This window comes from Ailuropoda melanoleuca, chromosome 1 (assembly GCF_002007445.2).
Source record: "Ailuropoda melanoleuca isolate Jingjing chromosome 1, ASM200744v2, whole genome shotgun sequence".
NCBI lineage: Eukaryota > Metazoa > Chordata > Mammalia > Carnivora > Ursidae > Ailuropoda > Ailuropoda melanoleuca.
In genome coordinates, this window is record NC_048218.1 from 150,644,042 (window position 1) to 150,669,298 (window position 25,257).

At 37.9% G+C, this 25,257-nt stretch overlaps 1 pseudogene; it reads right to left on the reverse strand.

Moving 5' to 3' along the window:
• Window positions 1–21,590: 21,590 nt before the first annotated feature.
• LOC100484822 lies at window positions 21,591–21,905 on the reverse strand (annotated as a pseudogene).
• Window positions 21,906–25,257: the final 3,352 nt, after the last annotated feature.

Below are 25,257 nucleotides of genomic sequence, written 5' to 3' on the forward strand. Positions count from 1 at the left end.
TTGACGTTCTCCTTTCTCTTCCCAACTTTTATATGATCTTTTAGAAAAATAAATATTTTTGACATTAGAACAAAAGAAAATGATGTAAGAAGACATAGAAACAATAACACAAAGAAATTTAATGTGGCTATAATAATATCAGGCAAAGAAGACTACTGCAAGGAGTATTGAAAGATATAAAAAGGTATTTCATAATGAAAAAGGGTAAATTAAACAGAAAGCCCAAATAGTCCTAAACCTGTATGTATTTAATAACATAGTTTCTTTCTTTCTTTCTTTCCTTTCTTTCTTTCTTTCTTTCTTTCTTTCTTTCTTTCTTTCTTTCTTTTTCTTTCTTTCTTTCTTTCTAAGATTTTATTTATTTATTTGACAGAGAGAGATAGCCAGCGAGAGAGGGAACACAAGCAGGGGGAGTGTGAGAGGAAGAAGCAGGCTCCTAGTGGAGGAGCCTGATGTGGGGCTCGATCCTAGAACGCTGGGATCATGCCCTGAGCTGAAGGCAGATGCTTAATGACTGCGCCACCCAGGCACCCCAAATAACATAGTTTCAAAATATATATAAACATTCACAGAATTAATTGTGATTGTGCATTTATCTATTTCTCACTTTAATCTTGTCATTTATATTCTAGATCTTGATCTTGGTAGTGATTGCATTTAACATTTGTGTTATACCTCAATAAAAACGTTTATTAAAAAAGCTTATAAAAATATGTTATGGGCCATTATCCAGGTAAAATTTTAACATAGTATATTTCTTTCCGATTTTACCAAATCCTTGAGACTTAATAATGAATAATCCTATACTAGAGGTTGCTAGCATGTTTAAATGATGTTTAACAGAGAGAAAAGGTCATAAAACTTATCATAGTAATAAAGATATTTGACACCCAGTATATATAAAGATTCCATTATCCTAAAAACATAACGAAAAATACGAGTTCAAACTGTGTTTTAAGGTACTCCTTTTTCATAAAAATTATGGAAATGCATATTACCATAAATGTTACCAGACCTAGGAAAACCAGTAAATAGTGACTAAACTTTGAGGAACCTTTAGATAAGCAAGTTTTGAAATTAGTATTTATTTATTTTCTGGCATTGTGTTAGACAATGCTATTAGGATAGCAGATTCTAGTGTATATTATGTTCTTTAAGATAATTCAGTTTCATTCAGTTCTCTTAACAACTTTCTAAGATATTAATGACCAGTATTTTCTGTATGAAACACTTGCATTTTCTGGTAGTTAAAAGCTACCATATGCTTTTTCATAGTTTTTGCTAATGATAATAGCCATTTAGACAAGAATTTGGAGAAGTGCTGCGAGAAATCTCTGTAGTGTGTACTTTGTTCAAGAGTGTTCAATAAGGTTACTGTGAGTCTTAGAATCTTTAAAATATTTATATACTTTTCGTCAGTATGTTCTGTGATAATTATTACACACTTAGAAAGCAACTGAGGTACACTTCAGTGCTGTACTTGTTGAGGCATTTGCAGGATTGACACTAGACTTCGAGGATAGGTTGGTTTTATAGGAGAAGAAAGATAAAGTTATGTAATATAGGAAGAATAACTGACCATAGTATCATACTGAGAAAGAAAAATATGTATGTATTTTTATATATATTTATATATATATATACATACAAAGTGAGATTCCCTATCTAAAGCTTAGATGTTTGTGTAGAGGTTATGATTTGCTCCCTAGATTCCCTCTTCAAGCATGAAGACGTTATTCCCCTAACTATAGCATATGCTGCTGACAAACAATTCTCAATTCTTAGCTCTTTTTGGGATTGTTTCAGTTGAAGAAAATCATGTAGCCTAGGGTCATGCCCCCTTCCAGGGCAACCTATATTCATGAATGTGACTGGTTGATGAGTTTGAATAAAGACTTGGCTCCCTTGCCCCAACTCAGGACAATTCTGAGATGTCATCCCAGCTTCAGAACACCCTGTAGGGTTGACTGAGTTCCTTATAGAGATGACATTTTATCTATACTTCTTGTTTGTACAATCGTTTTTTCTTTCCTCTCTCCCAATTAATAATACTACTATTATTATTAATAATAAGATAATAATAATGAGATTAATGCTATCTTAATAATATAAGATTTCAAATATGTTTTACAAGATTTCATTCCCCCCTGAAATAGTTTATTTGTAGTGGGCTGGAAAGGGTGATTTGAGTTAGTTATCTGCAGATGACACCATACACCAACGTTACAAAGGAGGCAAGAAGATGGGAAAGAGTAGTGGAGCCTTGAATAAAGTCCCCTCTTTAAGAGTGAGTTTGGGGAAAAGGCAGAGGCCTGGAATGTTAAAGGGAGTATGACGAGTATATTTCTTTTTTTCTCCCCCCTAGGAAATAGAGGGCATAAACCACTGTAGATAAGTAGAGTTCTTATAAAAAGGAATTACAGTAATTAGTGGTAGGAAATGCCTTGCCAAGTTAAAAGGAGAGGGCTAGGAGTCCATCATAAGAATGACCCATGTCATTTTGTTCTCAGATTAATTGTGGCTTTTTTAACAAGGAAATTTTGCTATTCAAACATGATATGGAACGTTTTGGAAATGACTACAAAAATTATTTAGTAGGAGTCCAGTTCCTAACATGGTGTTTGGCATACAGAGAAAGTAAAGGACAGTTTCTGCCTTTGAGAGGAAACCAGATTTTTTTAATAGAAAGGGTTATAGAAGAACACAGTCCAAAGTAACACACTTATTGAAAGATGAACAGTATGATGATATGCCATTATAATTTCTCAAGTTCATAGACACTTAAATTGGGAATTATGCTGATATTTTACTGCCCATAAATTTTTTATGCTTACCTCTTTCTAGGGATCTGAGGGCTTTAAGATTGACACTAGAAGTTTGAACTCTGGCTCAAAGTATCTGAAACTCCTGTGATATTAGATGATCTCTTAGGTTATCTTACCCTCCACGAAGTATGTCATGGAAAATTACTTTCTCAATTGAAATACAGACATTAAGAGTTGTTATCTTTCCTTCTTATTTGTAGAGACAGATGTTGAGGTCTTGTTATTCCTGAAAGCCATGAATTAGGAAAGGTTCCTTAGTTTTTAGTTTTTAGCCTAACACCATTGCTAGTGATTGTTCACACTTCCTATGATTTGCACATCAATGGCCTTGGTCTGGCATCCTGGAGAGCTTAGTGTTTATTTCAGGTCAGTCATCTTCTCTGGAATGTTGATTGTACTCTTGCTATCTACTTCCTTTTTATTCTTTTGTCTCTAGAAGGCTATTACTGTAGTCACAATAGAATTAATCACTGTCTATAGACCTAGTTTTATAAGGATTTAATGAGCTCTCTTGAATTCTCTAGAGAAACAAGAGACATGTATGTATGTTCCATTATGTTCTATACATTTTTCTTTTTGTCAAAACTTTGGACAACAAACTTTCCATAGTCTTTCTAGGGTTTATAGGGATAACCTAATATTGTTTAACAAAAGTCTTCTAGGTTTGGTATTTGTCTTGGTGTCCACCACAGGAAAGTTTTCATTCATTGGAGGAGTACATGTGTGCTGAGAGTCAGGAATAAGCTTAACCATCCTATTTCTCTCCAGGGCAAACATACAAATCTGAATTAGAGGATCAGAAGAAAACTTAGCTTATTGACTATAATAAGAATAACTTGGGCATTTAAAAGGGCTCAGAGTAAATTCATAAGCCTGTTTCTTTTTTTTATATTACTTAATACAGTATCTTAAACAAAATTGTATTTTCCTGTCCACAGTTCTCAGTGTATGATCATTCCTTCAGTACTCAGAGATTTCCATGTTGCCTTGAAGAGAGTTAAGATTGTTACAACTGGAAAGCAAAGAGAAAGAATCAATGGCTGTTCGGCTTTTGGCTTCCAAAATAGACTCTTAAAATCCACATCAAGATCAATATTTTCAAAAGCCAAAGATCTGGTTTTACAAAAGCTGAATTTAATGGAAAGAAAAACAGTCTCTTGAGAATCAAAAGGGAAAACTCCGAAAGACGCATGCATAGACATTAAGACTGTAACATGGGGTGCCTGGGTGGCTCAGTCTGTTAAGCTGCTGCCTTCGGCTCAGGTCATGATCCCAGGGGCCTGGGATGGAGCCTGGTGTCAGGCTCCCAGCTCAGCAGGGAGTCTGCTTCTCCCTCTGTCTTTGCCCCTCCCCCCTGCTCATGCTTGCATGCTCTTTTTCTTCTCTAGCATGCTCTCTCTTAAATAAATCTTAAAAAAAAAAAAAAAGACTACAACAAATAGGAAAGAGAGCAGAGAGAGGTCCAGTTACCTCACCATCTAGGATGTGAGATGAACAACAACTGATGTATCAGCTAGGAATTGTGTTTGGTTATAGGTAACAGAAACCAGCCAAAGGTGCCTTAACCAAATGAGTATTCATTTAAAAAGAAAACCAGAAAGGGGCGCCTGGGTGGCTCAGTCATTAAGCATCTGCCTTTGGCTCAGGGCATGATACCAGAGTCCTGGGATCAAGCCCCACATCAGGCTTCTCCACTGGGAGCCTGCTTCTTCCTCTCCCACTCCCCCTGCTTGTGTTCCCTCTCTCGCTGGCTGTCTCTCCCTCTGTCAAATAAATAAATAAAATCTTAGAAAAAAAAAAAAAAGAGAAGGCCAGAAAAAGCTGGCAAGGCAGTTCCATGATATCAATATCCAGGGCTCTGTCTTTTTGCTCTGTTATCCAGTTATCTCTGGTTTTCTTTTACATGGTGATTTCATGATCACAATTTCACTGCTTCAGCCCCACATCTGTGTCCTAGGTAGACAGAAAGAAGAGGAAGGGAGCAATGAGGAGCACAGGGAAAGCAAAACACTACCAGAAGTCTGCTGAAGTATTATAGGCCAAAGTTGTCTCTACTACACTTAGTTGCAAAGGAGTCTGGAAAATATACTTTTTTTATTTTTATTTTTTATTTTTATTTTTTTAAAATAATATTTATTTTGTTATATTAGTCACCATACAGTACATCCCCAGTTCTTGGTGCAATGTTCCATGATTCATTACTTGCATATAACATCCAGTGCACCATGCAATATGTGCCCTCCTTAATACCCATCACCAGCCTATCCCAATCCCCCACCCCCCTCCCCTCTGAAGCCCTCAGTTTGTTTCCGAGTCCACAGTCTCTCATGGTTCATTCCCCCTTCTGTTTACCCCCCTTCATTGTTCCCTTCCTTCTCTTACCGATCTTCCTATTTCTTATGTTCCATAAATGAGTGAAACCATATGATAATTGTCTTTCTCTTCTTGACTTATTTCACTTAGCATAATCTCCTCCAGTCCCATCCATGTTGCTGTAAATGTTATGTGATCATTCTTTCTGATGGCTGAGTAATATTCCATTGTATATATGGACCACAGCTTCTTAATCCAGTCATCTGTTGAAGGGCATCTCGGCTCCTTCCACGATTTAGCTATTGTGGACAATGCTGCTGTGAACATTGGGTGCATATGGCCCTTCTCTTCACTACGTCTGTATCTTTGGGGTAAATACCCAGTAGTGCAATTGCTGGATCATAGGGTAGCTCAATTTTTAACTTTTTGAGGGACCTCCACACTGTTTTCCAAAGTGGCTGTACCAACTTGAATTCCCACCAACAGTGTAAGAGGGATCCCCTTTCACCACATCCTCTCCAACATTTGTTGTTTCCTGCCTTGTCCATTTTTGCCATTCTAACTGGTGTAAGGTGGTATCTTAGTGTGGTTTCGATTTGAATTCCCTGATGGCTAATGATTTGGAACATTTTTTCATGTGTCTGTTAGCCATTTGTATGTCTTCATTGGAAAAGTGTCTGTTCATATCTTCTGCCCATTTATTGATGTGATTGTTTCACGTGTATTGAGTTTGAGAAGTTCTTTGTAGATCTTGGATACCAGTCTTTTATCTGTAGTGTCATTTGCAAATATCTTCTCTCATTCCATGGGCTGCCTCATAGTTTTTTTGACTGGTTTCTTGGCTGTGCAGAAGCTTTTTATCTTGATGAAGTCCCACAAGTTCATTTTTTCTTTTGTTTCATTTGCCTTTGGAGATGTGTCATGAAAAAAGTTGCTGTGGCTGATGTCAAAGAGGTTGTAGCCTATGTTCTCCTCTAGGATTTTGATGGATTCGTGTCTCACATCGAGGTCTTCCAACCATTTGGAGTTTATCTTTGTGTATGGTGTGAGAGAATGATCAAGTTTCATTCTTTTGCATGTAGCTGTCCAATTTTCCCAGCACCATTTTATTGAAGAGACTGTCTTTTTTCCACTGGATGTTTTTTCCTGCTTTGTCAAAGATTAGTTGCCCAAAGAGCTGAGGGTGGAAAATATACTTTTTTTAAAATAACATTTTCCAAGGGAAAGAATTACATTGGATTGGGTGCAGAGAACTGATGAGTTGGACAGGAAATACATTAAGAGATGCTGGTGAGACATCAGACAAAAGCCCTCCCTGAGGTTACCATATGGAGACAAGCTGAGTGAAGGTCATTGTGTCAATGCTATGAGCTTCATGTAGTCTGTGCAAAAAAAATCTTCATTAATTTGTGTGTGGGGGGCACAGGGAGGATTTTCCATTGACACTTGCCCCAAGATTTTATAAGATGTATTTGAAGTCCCTCTTTTGGAACCTACTTTTTCAATGGCTAGAAACTCATAGCCTCAGAAATAGAGGGTAGGTTTCATGACGCTTTAAGATGCCAGCCAGGATAAAAGGGAAAATGGATAGCTCTTAGTCTTGAGCAGGACTAGGCAGGAACCAAATTTCCTCCCATTTACTCCTCTGCTAATAATTTATGCACAGGCGTCAGAATATCTCTTTGTAATTTAACATGTTTCCCCAAACTCCTTTTGGCTCCAACTTCGTTTTTAAGAAAATTTCAGTGATGAAAAAATTTGGAAAAGGAATGGTAAAAAACCCAAGAGCAAATTTCAAATAAAGCTGTATCTGCGTTTAATACTGCAATAAATTCAAGAGCCCTTCTCCAACTATTCTAACTATAAAAGCAGTTAGAAATATTCTTGGACAGCTTTTGGGAATGACCTTCATCATTGTTTTTAACCTTTGTGTCTGTGTGTGCACTTCCCATTACCTTTGTTTGATTTATATTGTTATCAGAGTTGTTCTGCTTCTACTGTGGGGACTTTTGGTAATGGATGGTCATGTGTTTATCATTTTTTTAAAAGTGTTGGGCAAACAGGATGTCGCCTTTCACAGACTATCCTAGGGAGAACACACTGTAAATAAGTAATGCCTGCTAAGAGAAGAAGGGAAAAAGAGGTGTAGATTTGGATAAATATAAACCTTTTAAAAATTTTACTTCCATAGTTTCAAAAGTGAGATATTTTTTGTCCCCCTAAAATGCATTAGATGGATACTCCCAGAGGTGTGTGCTTTTCTTATGCTATTCATTTGATCCATGATTCATAAAGCACCTTTGTACAAAAGCAGGTTAGTGTCTAAGCCAACACACTGACTATAAAGATATGCTTTGGCCATATTTTTCTGTGCTCTGACTAGAGCAGTCCAGAATGCCAACAGAATTTAAACTCAGAGTTTTTTTCAAAGTAAAATTTGATAAAGAGAAGCTTACCTAAAATATTGTTGATAAAAGTAAAAGAAAGACAGTGGCTAGGAAAAAAGAAAGGAACAGAATTGTTCCCTTTGGAGCTATATTTTGAAGGAAAATGCTTCATATTTTCATTTCTGGTATTAAAGTATTTTCCCCAACCTTCAGAAAAAATAGCATTATCATTGCAGAAAAGGGTGGTTAGATGTTTTATTTTTAACTGGAATCAGTATACTGTGGTTCTGATTACTTACTGCAAGTTTTAAAATCTGAGAACCTCGTTTGAGCCAGGAGTACATATGGGCTTTTAGTGGATGGGGAGTCTGCCTGTTTATATTCTTCTTGACACAATTCCAAGAGAGCTGGATTCCAGCAATCACAGACAACTCTGCTCTCCATTTGTTTTGATGAGCAGAGCATTTCACACAATACCAATAAATTCTTTAAATGGTTTTTCTTGTATAATGGGCTTTTACTCTCTTCAGTAACAAAATCAGAGAGGTAAATAATAGCAGTTAGAGCAGAATGAAACAATGTAGCCAAGGGGAGAACCCACTATTACTCTTAGCATTCTATCCCACTAGAGCTAAAAGCTTTAAAATAAATGTTACTTTAGAAATCATTAAAAATTTTTCTACTAACAAACAAGGGCATCATTTGGGGGATAAGCTTCATGGTAAACATATATTAAAAAGCCTTAAATATATACTAAGCTGGGAATAAGGGAAGGAACATTTTGTGTTGAGCACAAGCAAAATTCTTTGGATAATATATTTAGAGTCTTGGTAAGTAGTTGACAGTACTGGTGAAGGATAAGAAAGTAGAATCTCAAATTCTACTCTACTTTGCTGGAGTCTATTAGGAAATGCTTCCTCAGCCTGTTGCCTTTTCCCTCTGTGACTCGGGCACCAGGTATATGGAAACCAGTCGAGGGCCTTCCCAATTAGCATAGGAGTAGCTCTTCCTCTCCCCCCCCAAAAATAATAATTGCTATTTATTTATTTATTTATTTATTTATTTAAGGGGAGAGAGAGAGGGCACGAGCGGGGGGTGGGGAGGGGCAGAGGAAGGAGGAGAGAGAATCTGAAGCAGACCTCATGCCCAGTGTGAAGCCAGCGCAGAGCTCAACATGGAGTCCTAAGTGGGGCCGGATCTCACCACCGTAAGATCATGACCTGAGCTGAAATGAAGAGTCAGATGTTTAATTGACTGGGCCTCCTAGGTGCCCCAGTAACCACTTTACTTATTTTTTAATTTTTTAAAATATTTTACTTATTTGAGAGAGAGAGAGAGAGAGTGCGCGCGCACGCAGGAGCAGGGGCAGAGGAAGAGGCAGTAGCAGACTCCCCACTGAGCAAGGAGCCCAATGACCTGAGCCAAAGGCAGAAGGCAGAGGTATAACTGACTGAGCCACCCAGAAACCCCCCAATAACCACTTTAAATAACACATATATGTAGGGACGCCTGGGTGGCTCAGTCAGTTAAGTGTCTGCCTTCGGCTCAGGTCATGATCCTGCGGTTCTGGGATTGAGCCCCGAGTCAGGCTCCCTGCTCAGCAGGGAGTCTGCTTCTCCCTCTCCCTCTGCCCCTGATCGTGTGCTCTTCTCTCGCTCAGTCTCTCTCTAAAATAAATGGATAAAATCTTTAAAAAAAATACATACGTAGAGGTGGCATTTTTATCTTATTTTTACAACACCTTATGATAATTGGAGTATGTGATACTCCCTTTTGATATGTGTATGGGATTTTAAAGTTTGAAAAGGTTAGGTAACTTACCCACAAGCCTGGAACATCCTATAGCTAAGACTAGGGTGTCCTAGAGTCTGTAGTCTCTTCTTGCTATTAGTATTCTATAGCTTTCCACATCAGCAAGTTTGGGTGACCTCCAGAAATTCACCTGGGCCAGTGCCCAAGATGTCAGGCCAATTGGCTTGATTTCCATCATTGGTGGAGCCCAGCTGCTCCCTCACCAATCTGAGAGTGGGGTAGATCAACTGAAAGATAAATATCTGATTCCTATCTGGAGTACCACCCCCCCCTTTCTACTATAGCATTGGCTATTTAAAAGTAGGGATTCTGTCTTCTGTGGTAGTTTTTTGTCTGGCATAGAGTTCTGGGAAGTATTGTAATGAAATACTTGTAGAAAAAGAGAAAGAACTATTTGCCTATCTCTGTGGTGCTCAGATCATTCAGCTGTGAGTAAGCAATGCCTAATTGCATGGAGATTACTATGAGGTATGACTAAATCAATTCACACATAATGCGAAAGAGCAGAGATAATAGCAACTATATAATATCCAGTTAAATGCACTATTCATGGCTTTTGCTTCCCTGACCTGAAGTTGGTATGTTGAATAAAAATGACTTTATGTTATTAGGTGCTCATTTCATTTTTTTAATTTTTAATTTTTTTTGAAGATTCTATTTTGTTTGAGACAGAGAGATCACAAGTGGGGAGGAGGATTGGAGGAAGAGGGAGAAGCAGACTCCCCACTGAGCAGGAAGCCCGACACAGGGCTCGATTCCAGGACCCTGAGATCATGACCCAGGTGCCCCTAGGTGCTCATTTCAGGAAAAAATGCTCTATATTTGGGGGATATTTTCCATTTGATTAATGAGGCACTAATATATTAAAAATTTAAGAAAATCTCACTAAAGAATCCAAAAGATTAATATTTTACAAATAGTAATCCCATTCACATAGCATCATCTCAGAATTGGAAGGGTCCTTGGATAAGTTGTGTGTCCTGCCATATGCATGAATTTCCTCTACAGCATCCCGAATGCACTATCTCCAGCCTTTACCCAACTCCCAACATGGACAAAATTATTTTCTTAAACAGTCCATTTGAATGTTGGATTGCCGTAAATGTTACAGCTCTAATACTGAGCGGAAATCAACTTCCTCTGATTTCCATCTTGCTAGTCTTTTTTTTTTTTCCTTTTCTTTCTTTACTTTCCTCTTTCCCTCCCTTCCTTCCTTCCTCCCTTCCTTCCTTCCTTCCTTCCTTCCTTCCTTCTTCCTCTTTCTCTCTCTCTCTTTCTTTCTTTTGAGTAAAATGGCTCTAAACTTGCTGGTCTGTCATTTAACGTCTAATTGAAAAATCGGTTTGTAGTGTAAGGTGTATGAGTCTTTAAATATACTCTGTGAATCATCATTTGGGTTGGGTCTTTCAAACAATGCAAAGGGGGTAAAGAAGAAAATGAGACTACTTCATTTTTTTTCTCCTCATTTGTTTTATTTTGAAGCATCCCCAACACACTGTTTTATTCCTCTGAGTGAAATAGGGATCTCAATTTTGGACTGAACTGGAATGCAAACAGGAATGGGCATGATTGCCATCTGGTGGGTGACTCCATGAGAAGCTCATTTGTGTTTAAAAAAAAAATGAAGGGGCTGCTTAGGAAGAAAGCTGTTTGCTTTGTTTGGGCTGCTGATTTAGGAGTTGAGACTTAGAGAGTAGCATGGTGTTTGCCAGTCAGACCGTCCCTACATGAGTCTATAGAGCTGCAGCCAGAAGGTAGAGGGACTCTTTGCATAAAGGATTCCATGAAATATGGGAAAAGTGATAGTGCTTTGGCTTTACCACATTACAAACTGACCCACATCAGGGAGAGAGAGGTTATTTCTGCATCTCTTTAAGTCCCTGGGGGTTTACTGGTCTGAGAGTTTTTGGTGATGGCACTTTTGTTCTGGAAAAATTGTGCTGATGGAGTTAAATAGGAAAAGTAAGTGATTCAGGACTATCGTAATAGAGTGAGAAAGATTGAAACTCAACTGCACGGAGACAAAAGGTGGGAAAGTTTTTAAACACTGGGGTAAATTAGTGGAAAGTAAATTAGTGGGTGTTAGTGAGGAGGTTGGTCTATATAGTGTGAGTCCACCTCTGTTTGCTAATTGGCACTTATCAAAGTCAGGCTCCTGCACTCCCACAGAGATGGGGAGACAGGTGCTCTATCTTTCTCGATGATTATATTTCAAAGGGAGGGCTCCCAAGTCCTTGAGGAAGACATTCCTGGGTTGTAAAAACTGGCAAGAGGCAAGAAGAAGATTTACATCTCAAAGGGGCAGAAAAGAATTTATAATTGCAAGTTTTCCGAACTAAATGCTCTAAGAAAAGGAGGATGGGGGAGGTGGTTGGGGAGCTAGACTCAAGAAGAAGCCTGTCTAAAGTTTAAGTCAAGCTGAGGGAATGGTAAGGCCATTTTGGTCAGACCTCAGTATTCTCATGGAATATGGCTATACAAGTGGCCCTGAGAGTCACTGCCTTCAGGGAGTTTCAAGGTAGTGGGCATCATTGAAAAGACGGTGCTTGGAGACTGTCAGAGGACAGTTTGTGATAACTCATGAGACTCTTGAAACTCATGGAAGCACATGGAAGGGGTTGCAAAGGGCTAAGAGTGTGTGGAATGTAGGGAGAGGCTAGACCAGTGAAATTTGGTTTATTGCCATTAATAAAGGTCCTGCAGATAGATAGCCAGTAACTGGCAAGGCCTGGAGAAATACTTATCACTGAAGTAAAGCATTTCAGGCTGACTTTATTTTTTTTTTATTTTATTTTATTTTTTTTTAAGATTTTATTTATTTATTCAACAGAGATAGAGACAGCCAGCGAGAGAGGGAACACACAGGGGGAGTGGGAGAGGAAGAAGCAGGCTCATAGCAGAAGAGCCTGATGTGGGGCTTGATCCCATAACGCTGGGATCACGCCCTGAGCCGAAGGCAGACGCTTAACCACTGTGCCACCCAGGCGCCCCCAGGCTGACTTTAAAATGATGATTACACCCTTCAGTCCAGGAGTGCGTATACTGTGACTTCTTGCTTCCCTGTCCTTCATAAACAGAGTTGCTGTGGTAGAGTGGACATAACACTGATACACAGCTAAAAGGTCTGAGTTTTTGTGTTTTTTGTTTGTTTTTTTATTCTACCCATTTTCAGCTAAATGAGCTTATATGAGGCACTCATATTTATCAGGAAATTGATTATAGTGTATCTACTTCACAGGGTTGTTATCAAGATGAAATCAATGTTTATGAACAAGTATGATGCCTTTCTTTTGACCTCTAATGTCTCATTAGAGGGTCAGCCTTAATGTGACCCCAGTCAAGTCTCTTTAGGACCATTGTAAATTTCATAATCAGATTACTTCCCCTATTCTCCGTTTATGCAAATTTATTCCAGTTCCCATTAATTTTAGCAGCACATACATGTTTTAAATAGAATCCCCCCCCCTTTTTCATCTGCCATGTTTAATCTATCTCTCAGCTCCCCCAGTTTTGGACTTGGGCTTGGACTCCCTCCTTGTCTACATACTCTGTCTCTCAGGAGAGCTTTGGGAGGAATGGAAGTCAGCAGCAATCTTGCCCCGTACACTCCCACCTGAATACACATGTTGCCATTTGCTCACCAATGTTTCAGTGTCTGGTTAGCAGTTTTTGTGTTCCTTATGCAGCCGTTAGAATCTATTGCAATTATACTGTGTAGCCATAAGCTGCTGGACATCATTATCTATACCTATCTGTATCATTTGATCTAGTTTAGGGGTTATCTAAAGAAGATGCCAAAGAAAAATCTGTAATCTCTGATAGAAAATTTGAGTGTTGATTTAAAAAAAAAGTCATTATTTGGTGGGAAACTTAAACATTTGCTTATCAGAAAAAAAAATTCCTAACTTCAAAGAAATTGCTTATTTTTTCATTAAATCCTCAGGATAAAAAAATAACTATTTTGAGAGGACTGTCTAAAGATGCAGTCGCAGTTACTTTGGTATTTGGCCCTTGTTCTGTAGTAATTTAGTCTGAACAAGACCCGAGTGTGTGCTATTCTTTGGCTTTATAGTCCTCTAACCATAGGCACTGATGGCATTCATGATTATGGATTAAATAGGGCCAACTCTTGTCAGTAATTTGTCAGGAAAGTCCCACAGAGATTCCCATGGTGCTGTTGAACAATGATGTTGGTAGTGTGTTATTTTGCTTTAGGAAGAGCTACAGCATTCCAACACGGGGTTCAATGCCTGGTACTGGAAGCCTCCTCTCTATTTGATGTAAATTAAACCTTGAGTACACTCTGCCTGGTATTGCAATTAGCATCTGTGGCCTGACCAAATTCTAATGTGTGCAATTGCAGATTACTTACCACTGGATAAGAAATATACTCCGTCATAGCCTTGCTTTGTTATATAATTTTGCCTGGGGTTGTTAAATCACTGTTGCATTCTGCCACTGTGTGCAGCCAGTAGGCTTTTAGAAATTTCAGCATGAAAGGCTCTCAAGAAAACATGAAAATCTTTTAACATAAGGTTATCTCCAGGAGACTACTTTTTGGTTTAGTTATGTGATTGTATTTGAACAAATGTATTTTTCTTTAGTTCTCCTCAGTGTTTTTTAAATTGATGGACTTTCACGACAGGTTTTCAGATCTTGTGCTTTCAATACCTTTTTTGGGGGGGGGGTAGACGTTTCAGAGTAAGGTGTGAAGTGTCTTGTGAGATGAATACATTAAAATATCAATTAGTATTTTGCTGATCTGTTTTTTTTCTCCTGGAAATAACAAACAATAGAAAGCTAGTATTAAGAGAAAATAAAATTTTTGGAAGGCAGCTGCCAGATAGTCTAATATTTTATTTACTAATGAAATCTTTCACATTTTGAACAAAGTATTCTTTGAGGCACACTTGGGTTCTTTGTGAGGTGGCAACAAAGGACTGCTTGGTTAACACCAGGGTCAGCAAACTACCGCCCACAGACAAAATCAAGCCAACCACCTCTTTTTGTAAACAAAGTTTCACTGGAGCATGGCCATGCCTATTTTGTTTATGTATTTCCTATGGTTGCCTTTATAGAGACTGTATGGCCTAAAATATTTACTACCCGGCTGTTCCTAGAAGAAGAAACCCCTGGTCAACCCCTGGTTACGTCATTAACTTTATCTTGTAGAATCAGAGCTGAGTGTGCAGATTCTCTAAACTATGGGAGAATCAAACCACATATTTGACACACAATTTAACCTAGGTCTTTCCCTTCCCTTGACTCTCGGATAGACATGTGTGGCAACTTCAAGCTTCCCTTTGTCTTTCTTCTTTCTCAGGTTACTGGGCCCTAGCTTCTATTTGTAACTGCGGCACCAGTAATTTAGAGTTGATAAACTATTGTTGTGTTTTGCAGCAGCTTCACATTTTAGGCTGCCTGTTTAGAACTGCTTTTATGCTATAGTTTCTTACACTATAAGGTAGAAAAACAGTCTTCTCTTTTATCGTTGCCCCAAACTGGTCACACTCTTTCCTAAAACATTACTCTAGACTAATCAGAATCTATACCTGGTTTCTGGAATTGGATCACTGACCCCTGCATCACTTGGAAGAAGGATGGACAGTGAGAGTGCTTATTCTCCTTTTGCTCCTCCAGAACTACCCATTGTCCATCTATTTTATCTTGAGTTCCCCCAAAAGCAGCACTTGAGAAGAAGGATACATGAAGGTAGCTATTTTGGGAAATGATGTTAGGGAACAGGAGTCAGGGGACTAGGAGTAGTAACACAGAGAAGGAGGTAAAGTTAATCCAAGAGTGGAGTTATTAAAGTTGAGTGTTAGTTACTGTTATGGGCAACTGGGGCTCAATATAGCTAAAAACATTCTGCAGAACTCTCTGTAGTTCCATTCTCAGAATAGTTTGCTCAAGACATGGAAGAGGATATATTTATTTATTCTGGCTTCCAAACCTGATTGGCCAATGGTTGTCCCTGCAGCCACTAACTTCTTTGCATGTACAGTTTGAGCATGCTGCAGCATGGATACACAGGCTAGTCTCATGTAGGTGTCTCACCCAATGAAGGCAAAAGATTCCTGAGGAATAAGAGGCAGTTGAGTCCAAGAGCCATTGCTGCACTGGATTGACATAGGAATGACCAGAACAAAGTGGTGGTCCAGGAGGATGTGAGACAGGACATAAAAAATGTATGTCTCACTGCCCTTCTTAACCTGCTTCATACCTCAGGGGGCTGATCTCTGTGGCCTGGATCACCTGAGCTCCCTTGCCAATTTGGCTTCTCATTGAGTCTTGGTACCAGGAAAATCTGGAAATCTGAAGGCAGGAGAATAGAATAGTTGGGGTATTTATTTCCCCATGCTTCCTCCCTTCTTGCACTGCCACTGGATACAACTCTTGTTGGGTAGTGCTGCCACTGTGGCTTCAGCTCTCTTTGGGTTTTGGTATCACCATTCTCTTTATACCAAAAGCCACAGATACTTCCAAGAGGCCTTCTTCTGCAGCTGTTGCTCTTCCTTGGATTCAGGAACTTCTTTCCCCTCTTTTCCTTCAGGCCTAGAGTAGATTTTAGCTTTCTGTTGCTACTGATCCTTGGACCCTGCCCAAACCGTTCTAAACAGTCCTTTCATTAAACTTTCATCTTTTTAATCTGTTATGCTTTGTTATCCACCCTAAATAAAATTGAGGTTTTGTTAGCAGTAAAGAAGGGGAAACATTTTGGGGATTGGCATTTGAGAGCATCCGTTATTCTTGTTATAAAGGCCAAGATCAACAGAAAGCTTGCCACCAGTGTAATGGCTTCAACACACTTTGAAAAATGCTGTAGAGATAAAATTCTTATTCAGGGACAGTTTTCACCTTCAGTGGCCCCTACTTCCATATTTTGGATTGTTGAACTAGGGAGAATGCTGTACTTTACATTTCCGTTGAGTTATTTTTTCTTCTTATAACATTAATGTCTTTTCAATGTAAAGGATTAAAATAATACAAAAAGACATAAAGATAAAAGTGAAAATATCCTTTAATTCAATCTCCCACAGATAAATATTAACATTTTGGTATGTTTTCCTTCAAATATTATTTTTTTTCTCCTCCTTTAAACAACAGAAATTTCTTTCTCACAGTTCAGGAGGCTAGAAGTCCAAGATCAAGGTGTCCCCAGAATTGGTTTCTTCTGAGGCCTCTCTTCTTGGTTTGTAGATGGCTGCCTTCTCCATGTGTCCTCAGTTGGCCCTCCCTCAGCATGTCTGTGTCCAAATCTCATCTCCTCTTCTTATAAGGACCAGTCAGATTGGATTAGGGCCCATCCATATGACCTCATTTTACCTCAGACATTCTTGAATGGGACTATAAAATAAATCAGCACCTCAATTTTATGTTTGGAAGGAGGATATAGTAAAAAAAAAAGTGGATGGGGTGAGAGGAAAGGAGAATTGCTTCATCTTGTTGCTGGATAAGCACCAAGTTTAAATATCTCATATTATTCAAGGATATGCAAACAGGAAAAAAGGAAATAGGAGGAAAAAACAAAAACAAAAACAATAAATATTTGTAATTCCCCCAAGAAACATAACTCAAGAATCAAAGGAAGACTATGCTTTTTAAAAACATTTGTTATGGTTGAATATCTGTGACGACTTAAATGTCTATCATGGGGTAGTGGATAAATGAATTATGATGGATTCATTCAGTGATACCTGTTCACTACTTTGAGAACAGTGTGGTTTTTTTTGGTTTTTTTGTTTTTGTTTTGAGAACAGTATTACTTCAATGAATGGATGTGATAGGCATTTTGTGATACATGTGGAGTGTTTATAAGCATGTTAAAAAATGTACAGATGCTATTTGTGTACTACTTTGAGAACGGTGTTATTTGTTCTATTTTAGTGGAATGAAGTAGAATGTTATATGCTAATACGAATTGATCTTCAAGATATATTAAGTGAAAAAAAGCAAGGCTTACATCAAATGATTCCATTAACACGAGAGAACATAAATATACATTTACATGCTCGTATATACATAAAACATTTCTGGAAGGAAATGAGAAATTATTGACAATTTTTTGTTTTACGAAATTGGTGAATTTTTGGGATGAGAGATTTGCTTTCAATTACATATATTTTTGTCATGTTTGATTGTTTTTTTCTGTTCACATATTACTTATTCAACTGGAGATTTACGTGAGGGAAAAAAAATCACATCCTAATTGTGCACCCAATTAACTTCCAGAAGACACAAAATTTCTGAAATGAGAGAAGAAAGAGGACATAAAAAAAAAGTAGAAAAGGGATTTCCACACAGTTGTAAGTATAAAAAGGGAACTGGCAAGAAAGTTTAAATTGGAAAGAAATTCAAAATGTAATGAGGAAATTAAAGTATATGTTAGAGTACAGATAACTAGGACAGATAAGAATCATTTCTTACGAGAAGTAACTGTAACTTGAAAGACTTCTTTCAACAATTTCCCTCAAAAAAGAGATGAAATTAACAAGAAGAAGAGGACAGGTGCAAAAGGCAAAGAACAGAAGTTCATACTACAGAAAATTGGTCTTCCAAGAGAAGAGAAAAATAAATGAACAGAGCAAGAATCAGGAAATAATGGTGTAAAACTTTCTGGAGATAAAGAATATCCTGTGACAGCACATAAAAATTGGGCAAAAGAAAAACAGCACCTAAACATATTCTGGTGAAATTTTTGAATTTTAATAGTGAATAAAGAATTTTCTGCACAGGAAGAAAAAAGTAGTGAGAACTGGCTAATCTTAATCCAGCATAATGATGAACATTAGATGTCAATGGAGCAGTGTCTATAGAATTTTGAAGTAAGTTAAAATGATTTGAGATCTAACCAGGAATTTCCTACTTAGTCATGGTATCAATCACGTATAGAGACTTTTTATTTAGTATATATTGATGTACTAATTATGAGCTTTAGAAAATATGCTCCATATAGTACTCCTCATGAAAAAAGATAACTCAAAGATACACTTAAACTAGGCAAGTTTTTTTTTTTTTTTTAAGAAACTCAGGCCTTCTCCTGAGAGGATGAAGTAGACATGCTTTTCTTTATTCTTGCCTCTAAGTACAAACAAAATCTCTGCACGTTACATATAAATACCATTGAAATTTATTCAAAAAATCCAGAGAGAAATACTTAGGTGTAAAACTATCAAATCTATCAAAATGTGAACAAGACTTGAATACTGAAAACTACAGAATGTTGATGAAAAAAATCAAAGATTATCTAAATAATTGAAGAGACATACTATGTTCATGGATTGGAAGAATCAACATAGTAAAAATGTCAGTTCTCCATAGATTTATATAAAGGTTTAATCAATTCCTTTCATAATCCCATACATATATTTTTTTTGTAGATATGCACAAGGTTATTCTGTTTTCAAATGGTTAAGTCAAAGGAGCTAGAATAGCTAGAACAACTTGAAAAACAATAAATTAGGAGCAATCAGTCTACCCAATTTCTTCAATATCAAAACTGTACTGTATGTCATTGGCAGAAGTATAGATGTGGGGATCAATGAACAGAATTGAGAATTGAGAAATAGACCCACACAAATATGCCTGCTTGATTTTTGACAAAGGTACAAAAGCAATCCAATGAAGGGAAACTAGCCTTTTAACAAATGGTGCTGGAGCAAAGTGGACATCAGTAGAAAGCCAGGGATACATAACTTTGGAAAAACATAAATAATCTACTAATTGAAAATAGAAGTAAAACAAGAAGTATTTTCAATATAGCAAAAAAAAGGGGGGGGAAGAGTAAATATAAAAGAATAAATCTAGCAAGTAAAGGGCATAAAACATACTGTATTTAAAAAAAGGAATAGAGTAAGACCAAATATACAAATTTTGTTAATATAATTAAGTGGGTTAAATCTTTCTAATAAGAAAATGATGATGTTTAGGTATGGTTAACAAACATATCAAATGAAAGTGCAAAACAAATTCTAAAAAGTTAAGGTAAATGCTATATAAGAGATATATGAAGAGAGACATTTCAGAGTAAAAACTAGGAACAAGATACGTAAGGCAAACACAAACAGATTTAAAGCACAGACAGCAATTTTAATGTTAAAGAAAATAAAATCCATGGCAAAAACCATTAAGGGAATCAAGAAGATCTTTTTGTATAGCTGTAATAGTTAATTTTAATTTACTGAATAAAATAACATCAAAATATATAAGCAAGCACTAAAAATATGAGATTTTAAACACCCCTCTCAGTTTTTAACAGATCAAACATAAAGAAAAGAACATCTAAATAAACCAATTAGTAATAGCTTTTCATACTACAATTTATAACATTTATATTTATAATGTATATAATACACTATGTAGTATTACGGTATAATAAAATAATAGCATCTGGGGGCGCCTGGGTGGCACAGCGGTTAAGCGTCTGCCTTCAGCTCAGGGCGTGATCCCGGCGTTATGGGATCGAGCCCCACATCAGGCTCTTCTGCGATGAGCCTGCTTCTTCCTCTCCCACTCCCCCTGCTTGTGTTCCCTCTCTCGCTGGCTGTCTCTATCTCTGTCGAATAAATAAATAAAATTAAAAAAAAATAATAGCATCTGAATAAAATAATTTGTATTTTATTGGCATATTTCAAACACCATTACTAACAGAATATACTTTTTTATCAACAAAATAAACATTTACAAAAATTGAGAACCTATTAGTCCACAAAGAAACCAGAAAAAATTCTAGAATATAATAGGTACATGTTTGGGTCTAATGCAAAATAAACCAGAAATTAATTAATAATAAGGAAGCAAAATATCTCCAAATTTTTGTTTGTTGAGATTTACAAACATTAATACAAACTAGCCTTTTGCAAACTCTTAAGTCAGAGAGATGTTCAAATCAGTTATTAGAAAAAACAATGGCAAGAAAGAGTAAAAACATTAATGGCATAACAAAGCTGTAATCAGAAGCAAATTTGTAGTTCAAATCTTTCCATTATTAAACAAGAAAAAAGTAAAGCGATTAACTCAGTAAGTTATTAAAGGTAAAACCAACTAACATGAAGTTGAGCAGGACCTGTGTGTTCTCTTCAGAGCTGGGGACCCAGACCTGTGTCTGGAAGTGGGGACAAGCAATTAGTAAATGGTTGTTGAATTGATATGTGAATGATTAAAGAAGTGACTGAATAAAAATAGAATTTGTGGAATAAAAAGAATATTAATAGAACTGAAACTCTATGACTTCCTAAGTCATAAGGAGGCTCAGGCTGTATTCTCGAGGAGGACTCGAACTGTGAAAATGGACGGAGCAGTGCAAGTGACTGTTTAAAGAGCCAACAGGTGGGCTGAGCCAAGTGTGGGCTCAGGTGTACAGGTGGGGAGTGCTAGAGGCCTTATGGTTCATATCTGGAATGTTTGGCACCTTCCAGGGGGAAACCTGTCACAGAGGAGGTTTGCCTCAGAGTAGGCAATTTGGTGGCACTGAAGGAGAAGAAAGGTTTCCCTTTCTTTCTGTTTACCTTCAAAATCCTTTCAACAGGTACTGAAGGCTTCCATTTCAACAAAACAAAACCTTGCAGTAACAAAGCGATTTAGGTTTACTTTTGAGTATTGTTACTGGTAGCAAAATCTTTCCTGAACACACAGTTTTATTTATTTATTTATTTTTAAAATAATAATATTTTTTATTATGTTAGACACCATACAGTACATTCCTAGTTTTTGTTGTAAAGTTCCATGATTCATTACTTGCGTATAACACCCAGTGCACCATGCAATACGTGCCCTCCTTATTTATTTATTTATTTATTTATTTATTTATTTATTTATTTATTTTTGAATTGATGGCACTAGTTTATTTCCCTCTTACAAGACCAACTGCAACCAAATGAACTGAACGTAACCTCAAGATTTTACCGTCTTCATAATGTAACAAAATACAAAGCTTAGAACTGGATCACTTGGCCCTTTCTCTTATCTCCTCCCAGTTCAAAATTCTCGCATCTCTTAATAGCCAGCATTCTCTTAGATCTGCAGTTAGGCTCGCCACATTCAAGCCTCAGCACAATCTTCTTTGTAGTTTTAGCCTTTTTCCGGAAAATCGGCTTAGTCNTTTATTTATTTATTTATTTATTTATTTATTTATTTATTTATTTTTGAATTGATGGCACTAGTTTATTTCCCTCTTACAAGACCAACTGCAACCAAATGAACTGAACGTAACCTCAAGATTTTACCGTCTTCATAATGTAACAAAATACAAAGCTTAGAACTGGATCACTTGGCCCTTTCTCTTATCTCCTCCCAGTTCAAAATTCTCGCATCTCTTAATAGCCAGCATTCTCTTAGATCTGCAGTTAGGCTCGCCACATTCAAGCCTCAGCACAATCTTCTTTGTAGTTTTAGCCTTTTTCCGGAAAATCGGCTTAGTCTGCCCACCACAGCCACTCTGCTTCCTGTCATAATACCGCTTTCCCTGGGCATAAAGAGAAATCTTTGCCTTTCTTGTACTGTGTCACTTTGTGGGGTTGGTGCTTGCCACACTTGCAGAAAGTCGGCGGGTATTAGGAATGTTCACCATGTTTGCGAGAGTGCTATCAGCATGGAAAGAACCGTGCCCTCCTTAATACCCATCACCAGCCTATCGCATTTCCCCCCACCCCCTGAAGCCCTCAGTTTGCTATGGACTCTGGGAAACAAAATGAACACACAGTTTTAAATAGGGAAAGTTGTTGCACTGCTGGGCCCGAAAAACTGAAGGAGGGGGTGGGTTTTTACTGCCACAGGAAAGAACATAGGATCATTAAAGACTCATTTTGATTACACATTTTCTTCCAGAAAAGCAAGAGCAACAAATAGTATCCCAAGCTAATGACACATTGTGGGATGTATTGACTGTAGTAAAGTCAACTTCTCGTGGTTCCCTGTGTCAAGTCACTCTGACTGGCTGCCTTCACTTACATGTGCAACATCCCCAAGTCTCCTGAGGTTGAGATGAAATGATATATTTTTATCCACTATCAATCCTTAGTCCTCAAAAAATTCCCATTCTTTTTATCTGTGCGAAAAATCAACCAAATTGAAATGAAAGCCTTCACATTCAAAATATTGAATACTGTAGATAATTAAAATTTCCTATCATGGCAAGGCTAAGGTCCCGCTCACCTGGCCTTCCACTTAAAAGAGCCCAACATGCTCCTTTTGAAATAGACAGTATTTTTCAAGATCCTGTTTAGGCTCCAAGTTAAACCTCCTAACTTCTCAGGTGCTTCATACAAAACACTGGTTTGCCTCTTTGCTTTTGTTTGGAAGGTCACCTTTATCAGGGCTGTAATTAATTCTTGCCAGGCTAATAGTGTTCCCTGCGAATCACACAGGTCTTGAGGGGAGAAAATTGATAATCTAATAACTATAGCAAAGTGAGACATCTTCACCTTCCAGACCAGGTATCTGGCTTTCTCTTTTCTTGGCTTACAATGTGGTCTGTGGTTATGATTGCTGCTAGCGGTAGGAGAAATTAAAAAAAAAAAAAAGTTTCTTGGCTTTCTGTAGGTTAGCAGCATGTCCCGGTTTTCAAGTACAAAGTCAGATTCTGAGTCAGCCCATCCCCTTAACCTGGAATCAGAGGGTTTTCACGCAATAAGATATAACAGCTTAGCTTGCATGAGGTTTTTGGGAAAAAGCCAAATATTCAAAAAACCATCTGCTTGCACTGCTCATAAATCACAGAAATGATTGCCCTTGATCTGCAGCCATTCCCCATTATAGAGGATATTGGTTTCCAAAAGATGTCACAGCATATTGAAATGAGATGGTCTCTTCCAAGCAGAAAATTCCTCTTCACCATTACATTATATAGTGGAGTAGAATTATGTCATGTTAGCCCTCAAAGGCAGATAGGATCTCAGAGAGGATGCGGGTGGAAGGGTGGTTGTAAATTATGCAACTAGCATAAAGGACAAGCCACTAAAATGTTTTATGCTTTGCTCCAGTCAAATGCTGTAAGAGTTTGAAATGATTGGGAGCAATGAGTTCTATTTCTGAAGATGCCTTTGAACCAGGTGTCCATCTTGTCACTCGTAATACTGTTTCACACCAAGAGTGAAGACAGCAGCAGTTGATAGAATGAGTATAAAGAATGACTGTGCTGCAAATAGCCCTTGAAAGCTAGACACTGTTATTATTTAGCGCTTGGGGAGCCATCTGCAGAATACTTGGCATTGTGCAAAGCATAAGGGATGACCGGACATCTGGCCAATGGCTTTGATGATCTAAGTGAGACACAACCTTCCATGAAGCTGGCATGGCACATGCAATGCACCACTCATTTACCCTCTGTTGTCACAGCTAGTGAAGCACTGGGTTTGAAACCCACAAAGCATTGGGAAATTCTTAATACATTCTTTAACACCCAGGATTCACTCCAGCCGGGCTGATCTGACAGCATGTTTCTGGGTGATCTATGGGGAGCTAGTTGCAGTAACAGGCTCATATATAGTATCTTTGTTGAGAAAACGGTTGCAATGAGGGTTCTCTCATTCTAAGTTGACTTTACCATCTGGTCAGAAATCACTCATGTGGTGTGTACCTATCTCGATTGACATGAAAATTCTATTGTTATTAAGTGATGATATATATCTCAGGTAAGTATTCAGATGTCTTTAATAAGCATTAAGTACTATAATGTAACCAGCCTTGATTTTCATTTTTGGTTTTAATTTGTTTTTTGTGATAGTCCAGTGAGATTTTATTAACCTGTTTTAGCTACTGAGGATGTTGGGATATATTATGTCTCATACTTGGGATTGGGAAGTAGGGAAAAGGCCAGAGTGGGGGAGAAAAGGATGAGAGAGTTGTTAAGTGAAAGATTTTGGTGTTTTACAGACCTGGGCTTGCATTCCAGTTCTACTGCTTAAGGAAATACATGATCTTGGACAAGTTATCTAACCTCTCTAAGGCTGACTGTCTTCATTGATAATAATACTACTACCGCATAATAATGTTATGAGGATAAAAAATACACATAAATGTATACATGTATTATATATGCAGGTGTGTGCCTGAAAGAGTTCTCCGTAGTGGGTAGCTCTTATTCCTCCCATTCAAGAGAGTCGTGTTTCTAAGACAAACTCTGGTAGAACAAAGAAGTTAGTGTCTGAGACAGAATGGAACAACCAAAGTGAAAATGAAGACTTTCCTTTACCCCCCCAATGGGTTATGTGTTTTACCAGTTCTTATGAGGAATAGATTGGAAGTTCAAATTAGATTAACAGTGAACGCTGTGTGTGTACCCGCACACACTCAGATGCATGTGCCTGTCTGTGTGTACATGCTTCAGGGTGTAAGGAAAAGAAATAGGAGTTCTGTTACCTGAGGGATGGAGACTTATTTCAAGGACACCTGGAACGTAAAGAAATACAGGGAGCTCTTTGCAGCTGCCTTGGGCTTCAAGAGTCTGCAGTGAGGTTCACAGCTGTTTAGGCTACGGCGGCAGCTCCAGTGACTGCTGTGTGTATGAACACTCAATCGTTCATCATTCCTCAGCAACATGCCTATTACCCACGGCCACCCTGCTCTAGTGAGCACAATTGTCTTGGCTAAAGTTACACCTTTCCCTCCTTCTCCTGACTTTCAGAATAGCTTACCATCTGCCTTCTGTTGCTTTTCTCTGAGGACCGAGTCTCCGGGTGTCTTGTATGTACTACAGGTTCTTGTGTCCCTGGCATAGTTGATTGATCCAAGGGCAGACACCTAAGCGGGGACAATATTACTCTTTCTCACAGGAATTATAGGATGGATAGCTAGGGAGGAGCAGCTGAGTTTTGTCAACAGCCACCCTCTAGAGCAGGGTTTCTCAGCCCTGGCACTTTGACGTTTTAGGCTGGGCAGTTAGTTGTGGGGGCGGTCCTGTCTATGCATCGTAGGATGTTTAG